We start from the raw sequence: 5,363 nt of genomic DNA, 5'->3' as shown, positions 1-5,363 counted from the left end.
TCTTGATAGTCCGAGTATTGGGGAGGAATGGACAGATGTTGTTGTTGGTGTGGGCTTTCTATGGAAGTGGACTGAAGAGGTAAGATCAGGGTTTCGGACACCTGGAGCGGGAGGTTGGGAAAACAGCAGTGGAAGCAGCCTCCTCCCCACTTCAGAATCTCACCGGTGGCCCAGGAAATGGTAGGAGAGTGCTCCATAAGCCAGGGGCATCTGAGGATAATCTCCGATGTGGACCTCTCTAGAACCAGAAAGTGGATGTTCTCAGCGTGCAGGCAGCCGATCCTCAGGTGAACTGGCCCCACGAAGTAGCGCACAGTCCCCCGTCCTAGGGGGCTGCCAGTAATGGAGTGGATGTGGTAATGGACAGGGTTAGGGCTCTTCTTGAGGTTCAACTGGTGGCAGAGGTCGGCGGAGATGAAGTTGCTGGCTGATCCAGAGTCAAGGAGCGCGTGAACTGTAATTGGAGAAACACCGCATATCAGTTCTACGGGAGTGGTGAGTGGTTTTGATTGATTAGGAGGATAGGAAATTGCACTCACCGCGGGGCATACTGGGCATGAGGGACATGCAGGCAGTGCATGTCCCGGTTTGCCGCAGTATAGGCAAAGACCCTGGGTCAGCCGGTGCTGTCTCTTGGTGCATGACAGCCTCGAATATTCCACCAGCATGGGCTCTGAGTCTGGGTCTAGAGAGGAGGAGGAGACCTCGGAACTGCGATGGAAGTTTGGTGAGGGTGGAATCCCCGGGTCTGCCAGACAGCACTTCCTTCGCTCAGAGACTCGAATGGCTGTCTGGATGAATGATCCCAGCCCGATAGAGTCATCTATAGTGGCCAGTTGCAGACGTACCCCTGGTTCGAGTCCCTGGCGGTAGGTGGTCAGCAGAGCACGCTCTTCCCACCCACTGGCAGCAGCTAGAGTGCGAAATTGCAAAGTATATTCATTAATAGATCATTTACCTTGCTTTAAGTGGTATAGTTGCTCCCCTGCACTCGTTTTCCTGGAGGGATTGCCGAAGACCTCTCTAAAGTGGGCGAGGAAAGCGTCAACAGACTGGAGAATCAAGCCGTTCTGCTGCCAGAGGGAGTCAGCCCAGTGGAGTGCTTTCCCAGTCAAAAGAGAGATGATATAAGCGATCTTGGCTCTGTCTGTGGGAAAGCGGTGGGGTTGCATTTCCATCGTGAGAGAGCATTGGAGCAGGAAGCCACTGCAATCTTCTGCCAAACCGGAGTAGGTGGAGGGCGTGGCCATCGGGCCGGCGGGGCACGCCACTTCCGGGTTGGGTGGAGGAGGCGCGGCCGCGGTGGTGTCAGCAGCAGCCACGGGCTGAGATGCGGTGGATTCCTGCAGCGCGGGGAGCACTCTCCGCAGCACGCTGACCAGCTGTTGGATGGCGTCAGCGGCTGTCGGTTCCATTCTGTTCAACGGTCTGGTCTTCTGTCAGATAACACCAGAGAAGAACAGGCAATGGAGTAGGTAAACCCCGGAAGGGGTATATTTATTAACAACAGAAAGCGGGTGGAAAAAGGGAGAGAGGAGAATACTCAGCTTATCTACGGAGCCTGAGAACCGGAGCTGGAGGGAGATGATGCCGTGCACGGAGGAGAGTAGAGTAGGGAAGAGAGGCGATCGTGGAGGAGGAAAAAAAGGAGGAGGAGAAGGTAGTATTCGGGGCAACGCGGGAAATAGTGGAAGCTATAGCGCAAAGGCTAACCAATATCAGCGTGATATGGAGTCGGTGTCTAAATGAGACCAGACAGGGATGAAGTGAAGAGAGTGCTCTTAAATAGGTGAGTGGAGATAATTAACTGACGAGGTGCAGGTGATCTGAATCAATACTCGGGAGAGTGAGGGCACTGGTGAGGGGTTGGGTCCGGCGTGCCTGTGACAGTTTTGATCACAGCTGGCCTGCGCAGCATTTCATACAACTGTATAAAACACTCTGCAGACCGTAGGGAAATAGATCTCCGGTATCTTTCACCTCAGAAGAGACGTGATGTATAATTAGCTTTCACTTTATATTCAGCATGTACCTGCAAATTCTGATGTAACTTCTGTAAGTTATAAGTCATTTTTATGCAGATTTTTACTGAAATACTTTATTCAATACAAAACACAACTTTGATTAATTGACCTACTTTATCTGTAAGGAAGCAGACTAATCAAACCAGATTAAACCAACACAGCTTTTTAAACTAACACAGAACATTCATAGGTGCCATGATGTTCACTGCACCTGTCAGTAGTTTCAATGTTATGGCTGATCAAGTGTACATTTACCATGTGCCTACACTCACTGGTCATTTTATTCTTCCACACAGGTCACTTTGCTGATGTATAATTACTGACTGTAGCGTATCTGACTGGCTCTCAATTTTGTTCCTTACAGAATTGGATACTTTCTTCTTTCATTACTGATCTAAGACTGAAGGTAATGAGCAGCTTGGGCAAATCACGATGGAGTTCTTCAACCATCAAGCCAGTGGTTAAAAATCTAGTCAACAACCTTATGAGTAATAACTTTTACTGTAAGGGTTGAGAATGCAGACAACTCAAGTCAAGAAGCTTTTATTGTCATTTCAACCATATATAGCTGAGACACTCCACAGTGAAATGAAACGAATCCAGTTTCTCCAGGCCCATGGTTCTACACAAAACAACATGAAGCTACATAAAACAACTCAGTAATTTTCATACTGGTGCCGTTATATCAACATAAAGGTAGCTGTACAAAACATTTTTTCTACAATTATGATACAGTAGAAACATTCATATTTATTTTGATATGGGCACCAACAAGAGATCTAATTTATACCGATTGCATGTGTTTGATATAACGAGGCAGAGGTGTTTGGCTATAGGTGTAGGTTGATTGATTAATATCCAAATTGGCAGGAAATCGATTAGCAAGGCAACCAGATAGATAGATAGATAGATAGATAGATAGATAGATAGATTCTTTATTCATTCTAGATACTTTATTCATCCCAAAGGGAAATTCACAATAATAAAAGAGAAGAGAGATAGCAAACCTTCAGACAGGGTGTGTGTAGTGGTGTGATTTTTGTAGAGAGTTTGATTGTGATTGTAATTCCTTAATTGTGAATGGGACTCAGCTGTGCTGGCTTATTAGTATGGAGACAATAAACTATTTTTTTTACGCATTACACATTTTTTTTCTCTACAGGAAATTCCATATGAGACTGCAATCTCAAAAATTGTGAGAAAGGGAATAGCTTATCACTTCCAAGGTATTTATGTATTTATGCCATTGACCTCTTATAAATTGAATAAAACATTATTTTGTCCTTCTGTGTGAAATTTGTAAAGCAAATTTTCCTCTTTCATATAGCTTTTCCATAATTTTCAAGACTGGGAAGGAGGAAGATGCTGACATTGCCTTTTACCTGAGGATTTATCCTGAGCTGGCTTCACACCAGAGACTCCACTCTAATGGAAAAGCCGACAAAAAAAGATGGATAGTGGGATGTCCCCTAGTCAAAGGATCAGCATTTGATATCTTCATTGTCATTGAACACATCTGCCTTTGGGGACAAACAAAAGTCTGGTACTTCACGTTGGGATCTTTCAAAAAACCTGTCCGATGGATCAGAACCAGTCTGCACACCTGTGAGTAAAAAGCCGGGAAAGACGTTTAAAATGAAAATGACTGCACTATCTAAAGAATCTAAAAAAAATAAGTAATTTTTACTCAATACTATTGTCAGGAACAGCTGGACAGTTCCCTGCCAGGCCCAGAGAGGGCGCTGGCAGGTGAACTTTGGAAGCCTGCTTCTTTGTGTGTCTTTTGTTACGCCCTTCCTATTGTTCCTATCCTGATTGTGTCACCTGTATCCCATTAGCCCTAATGTTTACCCCTATAAATAGGGATCCTTGTGTTTGTGTCCTTGTCCATGATTGTTATCTGTACTGTGGTTTCTGTTGGGGTTTTGTTTGCTAGGTTTTGTTTTCGTTTAGTTTTGTTTAGTTAACCACGCCATGTCTAGTGTTACGTTTGTTTCCCTATGTCGCGTCTTAAATGTAATAAAAGCAGTGCTTCGCTGAATCCTGCGCATGGGTCTCATTACACCGTTTGCTGGCGTGCGCACACACACCACGGGCGTCTGGGGTCGAGCCCCGCATAGGGCGGGGGTCCCAGACGTTACAACTATTTGCAATATAACTGTTTTATATATTATGAATAAGTATTTGCCATGGTCTACATGAACACTGTTTATCACCCTGACAGAACAAACCCTATTTGGGGCAAATCCCTAATACTGCACACAACGTTCACTGTTATTAGCAGGAGATCAGTATGAAACATCACATTTCACATATATTCAGTACAGTGCATTTGTTATAAATTTCAGTAATGAAAAGAAAAGAAAATTAATTAAATAATAATGTTTATATTGATGTTTTCTACATAAAGAATACAGTAAAGTGTATCAAGCAGTTTAAAAAAACAGAAGATAAAACTTCACACACACACACACAGTACTGTGCAAAAATTTTAGGCAGGTGTGAAATAATGCTGTCTGACATTGGCTGTTTGGGGTCGTTGTCCTGCTGCAGAATAAATTTGGGGCCAATCAGACGCCTGCCTGACGGATATCTGAATGTATTTCTCAGCCCTGATGAAGTGTTAATCCTGACCAAATCTACACTACCGCTGAAAAGTTTGGGATCACTTGCATATTTCAGCTTGATTTCAGCTCCGGAGGAAGACTCCATCAGCCAATCCATCTTGTGGGAGATGCTCCAGGAAGCATGGGGTGAAATCTCATCAGATTATCTTGAAAAATTGGCTGCTAGAATGTCCAAGCTGTAATTGCTGCAAAAGGTGGTTTATTTTTGATGAAGGCAAAGTTTGAAGAAAACATTCATCATTTCCATCAAAATCATTATTTCTAACTCTGACATGTCAGCATGTCCTGTTCTTTTGCTATATTTTCTATTCAGACTTATTTCGTGTGTTTCTTTGGAAAACAATAACATTTTTGAGTGATCCCAAACTTTTGAGCGGTAGTGTACATCTGCAGAAATATAGCCCCAAACCTGCAGGAACCTCCACCATGCTTGACTGGTACCTGCAGACACTCATTACTGTACCACTCTCCAGCGCTTCAGTGAACATCCTGAGCCTCCTATTATAATTATTTTTTTTTCTAACAGGTGGACAAATTTAATCTGACATGTGACCTCTCTGCCCATATCTGAATATTTGAGGACACTTTAATCTCCATGAGCCTTGTTCAGATCTTCAAGACTTCAGAATATTTTTTATTGTTGTTGGGCTTAAATACTGTAAAAGTTCCAATGATAATTTCTCCTTTTCAACTCAGTTATGTTGTTTTCCCC

The 5,363-nt window shown here is 43.8% G+C and overlaps 1 long non-coding RNA gene across 1 annotated transcript; it reads left to right on the top strand.

Moving 5' to 3' along the window:
• Positions 1-1,293: 1,293 nt before the first annotated feature.
• Positions 1,294-3,954, top strand: LOC131367308 (uncharacterized). Its single transcript, XR_009206923.1, has 4 exons — positions 1,294-1,471; positions 2,389-2,430; positions 3,187-3,250; positions 3,352-3,954. It is a non-coding gene; the product is annotated as an uncharacterized LOC131367308 (long non-coding RNA).
• The last annotated feature ends 1,409 nt before the right edge of the window (positions 3,955-5,363 follow it).

Source organism: Hemibagrus wyckioides, linkage group LG16, assembly GCF_019097595.1.
Source record: "Hemibagrus wyckioides isolate EC202008001 linkage group LG16, SWU_Hwy_1.0, whole genome shotgun sequence".
Lineage (NCBI taxonomy): Eukaryota > Metazoa > Chordata > Actinopteri > Siluriformes > Bagridae > Hemibagrus > Hemibagrus wyckioides.
Note: the sequence above shows the minus strand (reverse complement) of the source record. Positions and strands in the feature narration are given on the sequence as shown.